The 12471-nt window shown below is 32.6% G+C and overlaps 1 long non-coding RNA gene across 2 annotated transcripts; it reads right to left on the bottom strand.

The window, feature by feature from the left end:
• Nucleotides 1-243: 243 nt before the first annotated feature.
• On the bottom strand, nucleotides 244-3441 carry LOC141724284 (uncharacterized). Of its 2 annotated transcripts, none has more exons than XR_012576576.1 (4): nucleotides 2964-3441; nucleotides 2687-2776; nucleotides 663-1814; nucleotides 244-578 (listed from the first exon to the last, which is right to left on the bottom strand). It is a non-coding gene; the product is annotated as an uncharacterized LOC141724284 (long non-coding RNA). The 2 variants fall into 2 exon arrangements; XR_012576575.1 differs by having other exon boundaries at nucleotides 663-1787.
• Between the last annotated feature and the right edge of the window lie 9030 nt (nucleotides 3442-12471).

Here is a 12471-nt window from a genome sequence, read left to right as displayed (position 1 = left end):
TTTAAAGAACCGATGTTAATTTGAACAATAGACATCGATTATTTTCTAAATAACCGATGTCAATTTGAACAATAGACATCGATTATTTTCTAAATAACTGATGTTAATATGATAAATAAACATCAAGTGTTTATTTTTGAATCGATGTTATTACCTTGTTTACATGTGCTAATATCCCTTTATTAACATCGAATATTAGACAATGTATTAACCACAATACTGAAAAAGCTTAATTCTCAAAACTCAACCAATACATATATATTATTACTCAATTGAATTCAAGATCAACAAATTCTCAATGTGTACAACTAATATCAAATATGTCTATCATTCTAAACAAAGTACAACTAATGTGTAAAATCAACCATATTCCTAGTACTCAAGTCAACCCCTTTCATGCGGGCTCCAATTTTCTTTACCATTCTTCCGATCAACAAACAGATATTTGTCTCGCCTAAAACTTTTCCAAGCCTTGTGCGGCAGCAGGGTTGTCAGCAAGGTTGACAAAGCCAGGCCATTTCAATGACTCAGACTCAAAAAGAGGGAAGCTGACATCTGGCTTGCCACGACAAATGTATCTAAATTATAAATGACACATATAAGGAAAGAAAAAATAGAACCTAAAAAACAAATATAGCAACTCAGTATAATACTTCACGCACTCAATCCTTGTGGTTCGACATTTCAAGGAGCTGAAGTTGTCTGATGCATAAACTGAAACAGTGATGAGGGAATCATTGTTTTTATTGTAGAACAAGCTTCGAATAACTTCATCAGGACTGACATTCATAAAGCATATCCTTTCATTGGTTTCTGCATTCAACAATTCAAATGTTACATTTACCTTTTTCATGTCAAGGACAACTTTAACTTGTATCTAAAGATTTAATTAAATGACTACCTCGGCTAAATGCAGCACAAACACCAGATTACACAAGGGCAAATACAATATCCTAGGAAGAACCTATCTCAATAACTTTTGAATCAAAGACTTTCTGAGGCTATCACCTGTATTATAGACATTAACCTATATTATAGACATTAACACTATCTTTGCGACATTATAGACATGTAACCTCTCATTAAAAAACTGGCTATAAACACATACTAATCTTAACCTATGATTAAAAAACTAAGACTTTCTGAATCAAATTAAATAGGAGCAAGAAAGTTATGGATATAATACTCAAAATAGAACTGCGACATGCCATATAAAGTTTAGTCCCAGAATATAAACACGTACTAATCTTAAATACTAAGGCTGCTAAATAGTTAATTATCAATTAAAATCTTTTTCTCACATTAAAAGAATAAAATACAAAATTAGTATAAGAGGATTCAATAAATAGGACAAGGGGTCACCAGAGAAGTACTGATTAAAAAAGGTGATACCCAATGAAATAATGCTCATATTTGTTATAAAAAAATCATCAGCTCTAGATGCTCTCACACCCAGACCCCAAAATGAATCAAATAATGATGAATGAAGCTCTAAAGTGATTTTGAAAAGTCCCTTTTTAGAGTATGGCTCTACCCCTCTTCTGGTCATTTTCAGGTATAAGCTTTCTTAAAATTTGAAATCTGCATCAATGAAAAATATGAACCTCCATGAAATCTATAGGAAAAGTCCAGAAACAATAAACATCGGTAACATACGGGAAAAGAAAAACGATGATATACAACTGGAATTGAAAGACAGAACTATGAAATGAAGGTGTCAAAGAACTTCCCTACTGTCACACAAGGACTTTAAGCCTTTCCAAAGTAGGCACCAGTCACCACAGATGCTGGTTATAAGGAGAATAATTAGCCTTCTATCAAAGAACATCAGTAGGGGGATGTTAGGAAACTCTTTTCAGAAAATGAAAAAACTTTACTTGTTCCTAAAATTATAACTATTCTTTTTAATTAAACCTCGTATAGAGGACTATATGTGCCAAAATAATGCTTTTAAAGGAAACAACTGGTAGGACAATAGTAAGTACAATTTGTTTAGCAATCCTACCAGCCAATTACAGTCCTCTACATACACAAAGCAACAAACTACTTCATTAATAATGTACACTGTTGATTTGTGTATAGCTACACCTATGTATGGACACATATAAATTTCAACCATATGCGATTAATTAAAATAATAACAATTTCCGATATTTTATTGATCAAATTTTCACATTCACTAATCAGTGTAAAGATTAATCGAACTGCTCAACCCATTTTTGCAAACTCTCTAACAAGTAAAACAGGACATGTAAACTGTTGTAATCTTATGTAACAAAGGTTTGGATGTATATATGTTGAAAAATGAATACATTATTTGAATTTCGATAGAAGCTAATTTGACGTAGTAGGCTAGCTTGGTAGCAGTAACCATATGCAGTATCCATAAGCTCAAAATAAAATGATACGAGCTAGCACACCTCTGTCCACAAAAAAATAATAAATCTCTACATAATTATGTAATTTAAGAATATAATCTCTCGGCCACCCACCATCTAATTTTGAATAAGAAGTACACAGTATTCTTAAATAGCTGATTTATGCTAAGTGGCTAAATGAAATTCAATTGAGCAATAAGACCAGATCACAGGAACTTAACTAGTACATAAAAACCACTACCTGACTCTTGCTGTACGTGTCAATACACATACAAAAAATAAAAAACATATAAAAATAGAAGGAATACCTTGCAACTAGTAGCTAAATCCATCTTAATATCACAATTGCTTCTTCTTGCAAGAACAAATTTATGTATGTATATAATTTACAATCAAACCTGATGAGAGCAAAAAAAAAAGTCAAAACGAACACAATTATCATCAAATTGAATAATCAACAGGTGAAACAATAGAAACATAACGAATCAAAAAGAAAATAAAGAGAGTAGTAATAGAAATACGTAAAATATAAGAGAAGGATGAAATTGAGGTGAATAAAGTTACGATGCGGAGGGAGGGAGATACCTCGATCGAAGAGCCTGCTGCCTTCAATTGGGTTTGTTGTGCCCACTTAAATCCGGTTAGGATGTTTCATGTACATATCCACCTATATACCTATGTGTTTTTCTCCAATCTTCTGCAAATAAGACTAGCACGTAGAAAAGAGCACCATTCTTACAAGCCCAATTGTTGAAAATAGTAAACCGTCATATATAAATAGTAACCCCATCTCAGTTTAAAATGATATATAACAGAAACCAAGCTATATATAACAGAAATCAAATCAATAATAAACTAAACCAAGTCGGTCAATAAATTATGCTTCCTCACTTGAATTTGGGGTTCAATTAGAACCCTAATTTAGTTACAATATGAGATAATTATGGTTTAATTAGGGATATGGAGAGAGATGAGAGAGATGAGAGATATGGAAGAGAAAGAAGAGAATGAGAGGAGGAGAGAGAGAGACGGGAGTATGAGCGAGAGAGAGAGGAGTGTGAAAGGGGATATTTAGTCCTGAAGGGGGGAAATTGGGGGATTTTTGTTTTTGTTGGGGGGAAACATTTGGGGATCAGAGGGGAACTTATCCGTATATTTTTTAAATTTTTTGAAATTAATCAACAACAACAGTTGTAATTTCAAATTGATGTCTGAGAAAACTCGACATTGGTGATGTTAAAAACCGATGTCTAATTCATGTTTCTTATTTTTAAAAAATAACTATCACCATCGGTTATTTTATTGACCGATGTCTAATAAACACAGTAACATCGCTTTAAAAATAACCGATGTCTAAAACACCTTTGACATTGGTCGTCTGAGCAACCGATGTCTAAGGACCGATGTCTATTGACAGAATTCTAGTAGTGCAAGAAGTTATTTATAAAAGTGTGTTAACTGTTGTTAACCAACTCGGTAATCGATTCAAACATTGCAATTTGGCGACTTCTGTTTATTCTACTTTTCTTTTTCGTATACTCAAGGTCTATATATGCGGCTTCAGTCATCAGACATTGAAGAATATTAAATAGGAGTGGAGGTGAAGACATATGAAAATCCAACATGTTTTATGAATTGATCAACAATTGCCATGTCCATTTACCAAACATTTAGAGGACACATGTGTAATAAATTTTACTGGTTTAAAAATTTTAAAAAGGCGGGGGCAAATAGCTAATAAAAATTTTCTTTAACAGAAGATTCGAAAGAGCCTCAACTCCCTTCACATATACAAACAAAAATCTTTAAAAAACACATAGTTACCAAGACTTTAGCATTTTTTTGAGGTGTCAGAGGATACAGGTAAGCTCCCATTTCCTTACCCTTCATTTCTTGAAAATTCGCGACCATTGTTTACTTTCTGCAACCAGAAATTTTAAAAATAAATGTCAACTTTGAACTAACCTTCTTAAAATTGCATTTTTTTGTTGTTGAAATCAGGTTTCTTTGTCCACGAGACTAAAAAGATCTTATTTGATTGTTATTGTGTAAGTTTTTGATGATATATATCTTCAAATAAATATATCGTTATATGATCTTGGCCTATACATATGTTTGTTATGTGGTAGAAGAGTTTTATTTCTCTGTTATTTGTGAATGCTAATTTTCGATCTGAACTTTTAATGCCTAGATGAATTTGCTTGTAAGACCGTAGGTACATATATGAAATGGGAAAAATATTCATCGACCATGATTAAAGCTTCTGAATTTTATTTTCTTGTTAAAAATTATGTTTCTTCCGAAAGAAAATTATAAAGATTTTGCTTGCTATTTTATGAATTGTTGATGATGTACATCTTGAATGGTATGTGTGTTTATGATAATGTTGTACAAATTATATAGTTTTTAATTAGCCTTCTAATTTAATCATTGGGTAATAAAGATTAAGTTTGAGTCATTTTCTCTATGATGATTTTCCATTTGAATTTTATGTCAAGATGAATTTGTGCTAGAGATAGTAAGTTTACATCAATTTTATAAAATATTTATCGATCATGATCTAACCTTAAGAATTTTGTTTAGTTTCTAAAAATCAAGTTTTTTTCACAAGAAAATTAACAATAATTGCCGCATATTTTGAATTGTATATGTAATTGCCGCATATTTTGAATTTAGCTTTTTGTATAATTTAGTAAAAAATAAAATTATGTTTTTAATTACTGATCATTTGTTAGAAGGGAGTAAGTTGGAGTCATCTCTGAATGCCTAGCTTCCACCTGAATTTATTGCCAAGGTGAACCTGTGTGCAAGACTGTTATGTGTATGTATGCGGAGAAAGAAGCCTCTAATTTATATATCCCGAACAAGAATGTACTTTTTTTTTGAAATAAACACGTAGGAGGAGACGTGAACGTAATCTGGGAATTAGCTAAACAAGGGATTCTAGCGACATTGTGTGCTACCCTGTTAGCTGTTTTCCGAATAAAACTAAGTGAAACAGATGGTAAGCCTTGCAATCCCAGCTTACACTCTTCTATTACCTCACCTACTTCTAATAAATTCACCTTATTTTCCAGAATAGCTTTGACACTGAGTAGTGAATCTGTTTCAAGCTGCACTGGGCATTACTGTATTGTCCCCCCTTAATCCATGATAAAGATTCTTTAACCCCTACCAACTCCGCCTCAAAGACAGTATCATCCATGGGAAAGCTTCCAACTTTACCAGCAACAAACGACCCCAAGTGATCTCTCATAATCATACCGACAGAAAAGAATTGAGCATTTGGGAAAACAGACGCGTCTACATTGATTTTAAAAGCTTCTGGACCTGGGCATTGCCATCTGTGATCAACTTGCTGCACCTCTGGATTACCTTTAGGATGAATCATCACCGGTTTTTTTCTAGCTTCCACCCATTCTGAGAGGACCTTAAAACTGGTATCCATAGCAAAAGCAGGGGTAACAGCCTTACTCTCCCACACTTTCTTGTTACGCCAAAACCACACTCCCTAGAGAACCATACAAATCTTTGTTACTTCTTCCATAGGCGCAGAACTTATCTTTTGAGAAATGTTCAGAAGGGAAGAATCGATTGGAAGATTAGAGTACGTGTATTAAGAGAATGGCGTGGGGTTACAACCACTGGGATTGTCTTCAAAACAATCAACTATCTCTTCTTCGTGGATAACAAGGTAATTTCATTTTGCAACCGATTTGTTTTCCAACATACAATGTTAAATTCTTCATATCTAACCACATCACTACAAATATATGTCTCAGAATTACAGGATACACGCATTTGTACCGGTTGCTTTTGTAGAAAAAATCTTCAGACTTATTATGGAAGGAAATGTATACATGATTAAAAATTTCCAAGTGAAATAATATACAGAGAAGGACAAGTATCGACCAGTCCAGATGGAGCAGCAAATAATTTTCACCGCTGATACCAAAGTGAAAGAAGTGGATGAGAAAAGCATTTTCATACCATAAAACAGCTTCGATCTGTTTGATTATGCAGACCTGAAACCAATGACCAAACAAGTTCTTTATCTTACAGGTTTGTTCACTAATCTTTCCTACCTATGACACATTTTTTCTTTTACATATACTAAGTTCAGCTGTTAAACAGATGTGATAGGAATACTAGAGAAAATTCCGACCATTAGTCGAGTGCCAAACAAACAAGTGAAAATTAAATTCAAAATCACTGATGGGAGGTAAATGTACAAACAAATGTACACATAAGCCCAATTTTTTTACAAAATGTTTATTGATACATGTAATTCCTGATTGTTGACAACTACGTAGGAAAAAAATCAATGTCACATTTTGGAGTACATTTGCAGAGGAATTTGATAGAGCAGTGCATGAGATGTGGGAAGAGCCCATTATAATTATCATCTCAAGTGGAAGAATTACTAGCTGGAATGGTAAATAATATTCAATTTTCTGAAATGTCAAAATTATGTGCTTACAAACTTATTAACTTTCTCATTTATCAGACCAACTCGATATTTCAAACTACTCCCCTACAAGATTCTACATTAACTATGACCATCACAGTGTTGCAAAACTGCGGAATAAGTACGTTTCCTCATTCACAAGATTTAATGCCCACATTCTTATATCTGCTAATAAGTATTTCATCACATCATTTAGGTTGAAAGATCCAATATTCCTGAATCAACAATTTGCTCAAGGGAAGAAAGCTATCAAACTCTGGACCATTCATAAAATTAAACAACTGTCTAAAGATTATTGTCATGAAGAGGTCGTCTGCAAAGCAACTGTAAAATCAATTCAACATAAGCCTCAATGGAAAAAATTTATTTTCTCCTCTTGCTACTCACAAACCGAGTACTTAAACAATGAGTCGTTTTACAAAATTTGTAAGAAAATTATGCCACATACTTTGAAAAGGTATGTTAATACATAAAAAAATTACTCAAATTAGCAAGTCATACAAGCTTTGCTATTAACAAATACCAAAAATCACAAGTACCACATTTATGCCTTGGTGCAAGATGGAACTGGTGATCTAGAAATTGTCCTACAAGACAGAGAGATACGAATTGTAACTGGGAAGCGGGTGGAAGATGTTGAAACTGAGGTAACAAATACTAATCTAACATATTCATTACTTCTGCAATTCATGCTACTGTAATGATCTGCTTTCATATAGGACAACTCTTTTCCAAAGGAGATACAAACACTTCAAGGGCAAAATTACACATTCAAGCTACTAATACAGCAGAAAAACATGGACAAAACAGTTGTGCAGTACGTGAGTACTGGAACAATAATTGGCTGGGAATACGATGCAGAGGGAGAAAACAAAATTGAAACAATGAACTGTACTAAGAGCTCAACAACTCAGGTGATTTCTTACACGTTAAATAGGAATTTTAAGTGAGAATTGTATTCAATATTTAAACTTACTCTAATTGAAACAGCAAACAGGACCTTCTTACCACCTTGATGACCTTTCTCAAATGAACCACAGTTTTCACTGAAAAATTTGCAGGTTAAACAGGTAACCATTGTAAATTATATATAGTAGTATACCATTTCACGTTTCTGAACAAGTCATAGTGACAACAATGTTCGTTTCTCATTTTTCAGTTTTCCAGACAAGCTTTAGCAGTAAGGGAATGGTGGCAACACTGTCACATGACCGTGATTGTTCTTGCATCAATACCATTACAACATTTTGTGTAACCACTTTTAAGCGTATTGTATTGGAAACATATTATTTTGCTTATCAACGGAGTAATGCACTGATAACATATGTATGAATTCTAACCCTACTTGACCATAATTTCTCAATCTGTCTCGCTTTATATTATACCCAAAAGGAAAAAAAAATATGAAATACAAATTACAGAGTAATTAAAAGTGGACATGGACATTAACGATTGTCATAAATCATGAACATCTATGGACATGTTTAAATCCATCAAAACAAGAATTCATACTTACACACCAAAATAAAAAAGTAGACAAAGAAGTCTATAGTCATTGCCATCAGCAGCTTTCAACCCATGGACATCAATCTCTCTGTTTTGAACTAGATAAGCTAATGGTACAATATAATGTTTGGAAATACTATCATGGCTTTGGTTTCCAAGATACAATAGGATTCTACTACATAATTAAATGATAAACTAACTATAGGTCGTTATATTATAACCAAAATCTGGATGGATCAAACTAAGATTATGCAATAACTTATACTCAACATTAACGAGTAATACCATTACATGGAATGCACATTTATAAAGCCACCAAATTTATAAATACCATTACCATCCAAAACCAAGAGTCATACATCAAAATTAAACTGGAAACATAAACAAGCCAACATCAAAGTACCATTACATGCCAATTCTTAGCAAACCATCAAAAATTCTAGAGTTAATTACCAGTACATACCATGATATTCATTGCTACCAAAACAACCAAAATAACAGTTTATTAAACAGGACCAGCATCAGCCTTCAACACACGCACATCAAAATTACGTATGCTCCCATCACACCATTTGAAAACACATATATCACCAGGAACAAGCTCCAAATCCTGCCTGAATACAGACCACCCATCATTAATAGTTGTTCTCCTACGATCTTTGCGCTGACGAATCTCTAGCTTCCAACAACAATTACGAACGTATGCACTAATATAATCTGTCTTACGCCATTTCTTAAAAAGCCCCTTAAACTCAAATGGAATGTCCTATAAAGAAACAAAAAATTCAATTACAATTCAAATATTATACATTATTTACGCATACACTTATCACTTCAAATAAAATAGTTAAATAAGTCACAACTTAATAAAATACAGAACCTAAAGGCATACATAAACATACCACACCATAGTCGTAGCGTTGAATCTGAAATTCCTGGACTACAAACTTAAAAGTCGTGCTACCAATATGATTTTCCAAAACAGAACCTAAACGGTGAACAGATGAAAAAAATGTTATGGAATTTATATAAAAACAAACGGGTAACTGAAATGCAATGAAAGGTGTTACCAGAGGCAGGGGTAATTGGTGATAGAGGAGCCTCAATATGACCACCATCAATAGCAAACATGGTAAACTTGTCACCACCATGGTAAGTGAACACCAACATATGCAAGAAATTAAGATCAAGAACATGTAACATATTGCATAAGTTGTGCATCCCACAAATATCAGTCTGCTTGGCAAAGTAATTTGCAACTAACTCATAACCACTACACAGTTGGATCGTTACTTTAGGAGGAATCATATCACCAACATGATGCCCAAACTCATACTGTACACCCTAAAAACAGTTTAAAATATTTCAGAGTTACAAATATTATAAAATACATAGTGCATACGGGAAACAGAGTTAAACAATTCAATTAACTTACAACAGTGTCAACAACTTTGCCACCCCGGCCAAGATTTTTAACAAACGTTATACCACCATCATAAACAGAAACTACAAAACAAAATTATACTCAATAATCTGGCAAATAAGTAATGAAAAGAAAACATTTTCTATATAAGTTTAAAACAATTCATACCCAACCACTATCAATATCACATTAAACAACTGTATTACCTTTTACAATAAATATCAAAATACAACAAAAAAAAGTCATGTCCAAGTCAAAAACCCAATTTCTTTTTTAACCACCCAATATATGGGCCAAACTATAAAGCCCAACAATTATTAAAGTAAAATAAATAGAAAATTAGACATACAGGTATTGAAGTTAAACATACAGGTAATAAATAGAATATTAGACATACAATTATACAATCTCTTTGGACAAAAATCTTGCCTCAACCCTGCGTAGCAGGCACCAGGCACAACATCCTAGTATATATAACTTTTAAAGTTTAAAAACATCATTTTGAATCTAAAAATACAAATTAAATACCACTCTAAATTTTCGTGCATATATCATTTTTTACTAAAATTCAAATATTTAATATCTTGGTATCCATAATTTTGTTATATATAGGGAAGGTATTGAGTAAATTATATTCAGACTTACATTGAAAGACTAGTACACCTTAAGAATCTTGAATAACAGGCTTTCAATAAGCAAAATCTATGGATACAAATAAGAGAACAAATGGCTCGGGCAGTAATGATAGAAGCTGGGGCATTGTGATCAAGGATGTAGATGAGTCAAAAGGCCGTGTAAATTCTGAGACAGTCGGGCTCTACGTGGGCAGTGGACACAGTAAAGATAAAGGTAAAAACAAATTATTCGGAGATGCATCCTATAATAACAACGGTCTATTGTCTCAGGAGGCTATTGAGGTGCTTGAGGATGAAATGTATGTTCCCAAGGAGGCTAAGAATATTTGTCTAAATCTTGAGAATGCTGTGGCGGCAAATATGAGTATGGGGAAATGGCTTGAGGAAGCTACCAAGATGAAAATTGAAGAGAAAAAGAAAGCTGAATTGGAGAAGATGAGAAATAGTGGAGCAGACTCCAGGGGAGGTGCTGTGGACCTTGATGAGGAGGAAATGCTACTCCTGGAGGAGTAGATATCGAGGTTCTTGGCTCAGAACTAAGAATTAGGCAGGGATGTACCTAGCTTAATGGTTAAATGTCAAAACAAAAATATCATGATGTTTTAATTTTGTTTCTTTTCATGAGGTATTTTTCTTATTTAAAAGTGATTTACTCAAGATGGACAGTGGTTATGTAATGTATGTTTCAAAAGTTTCAATAGATGGCTGCCTGCTTATTTACCAAAAAACAAATACCAATTCTAAAGTTGGTCACATTTTTTTATTGAATTTAAGGGAAAAAAATAAAATAAAAGGTTATGAATTTACCATCAATTACCATGTGGATTTACCAAACATTTAGAGGACGCATTGGTAATAAATTTTACTGGTTTAAAAATTTTTAAAAAGCTGGGGAAAATAGGTAATCAAAATTTTCTTTAACAGAAAACTCCAAAGAGCCTCAACTCCCTTACATATACAAACAAAAAACTATAAAAAGACACATGGGTTACGGAAACTTTAGTGTTTTTTGAGCTGTAAGAGGATACATGTGAGCTCCCATTTCCTTATCCTTCATTTCTTGAAAATTCGCTTCCATTGTTTACTTTCTGCAGCCAGAAATTTTAAAAATAAATGTCAACTTTGATCTAAAACTTCTTAAAATTGCATTTTTTGTTGTTGAAATCAGGTTTGTTTTACAAGGAGACTAAAAAGATCTTATTTGATTGTTATTGTGTAAGTTTTAGATGATGTATATCTTCAAATAAATATATTGTTATCTGATCTTGGACTATACATATGTTTGTTACGTGGTAGAAGAGTTTTATATTTGAGTTATTTGTGAATGCTGATTTTCCATCTCAACTTTTAATGACTAGATGAATTTGCTTGTAAGACCGAAGGTACATATATGAAATCGGAAAAATATTCTTCGGCCATGATTAAAGCTTTTGAATTTTTTTTTCTTGTTAAAAATTATGTTTCTTCCACAAGAAAATTAAAAAGATTTTGCTTGCTATTCTATGAATTGTTGATGATGTACATCTTGAATGGTATGTGTGTTTATGGTTATGTTGTACCCATTATACAATTTTTAATTAGCCTTTTAATTTAATCATTTGGTAACTGAGATTAAGTTTGAGTCATTTCTCTATGATTATGTTTTAATTTTGTTTCTTTGCATGAGGTGTTTGTCTTATTTAAAAGTGATTTGCTCGAAATGGACAGTGGTTATGTAATGTTTCAAAGTTTCAATAGAATGGCTGATGCCTACTTAACTACAAAAATAAAAATACTAATTCTACTGTTAGTTACATTTTTTTATTGAATTTGAGGGAGGAAAATAAAATGAATCGTTATGTCAAAAGAAAAATAAAGTAATAAGATATTAGTTGGTATATTATACATTTGGCAAGGTTTAAGTATCAGTAAAAAATTATTAGTTACTCTATGACACAACATAGAGATAGGTGTGTATCTAGTTCTTTATATGTGATTTTAATTATCATTTGTTCGAAGGGAGTAAGTGAATTACGAGTTTGTGATTTTAATTATCATTTGGTCGTAGGGAATAACTGAATT

This window comes from Apium graveolens, chromosome 5 (assembly GCF_009905375.1).
Source record: "Apium graveolens cultivar Ventura chromosome 5, ASM990537v1, whole genome shotgun sequence".
NCBI lineage: Eukaryota > Viridiplantae > Streptophyta > Magnoliopsida > Apiales > Apiaceae > Apium > Apium graveolens.
Note: the sequence above shows the minus strand (reverse complement) of the source record. Positions and strands in the feature narration are given on the sequence as shown.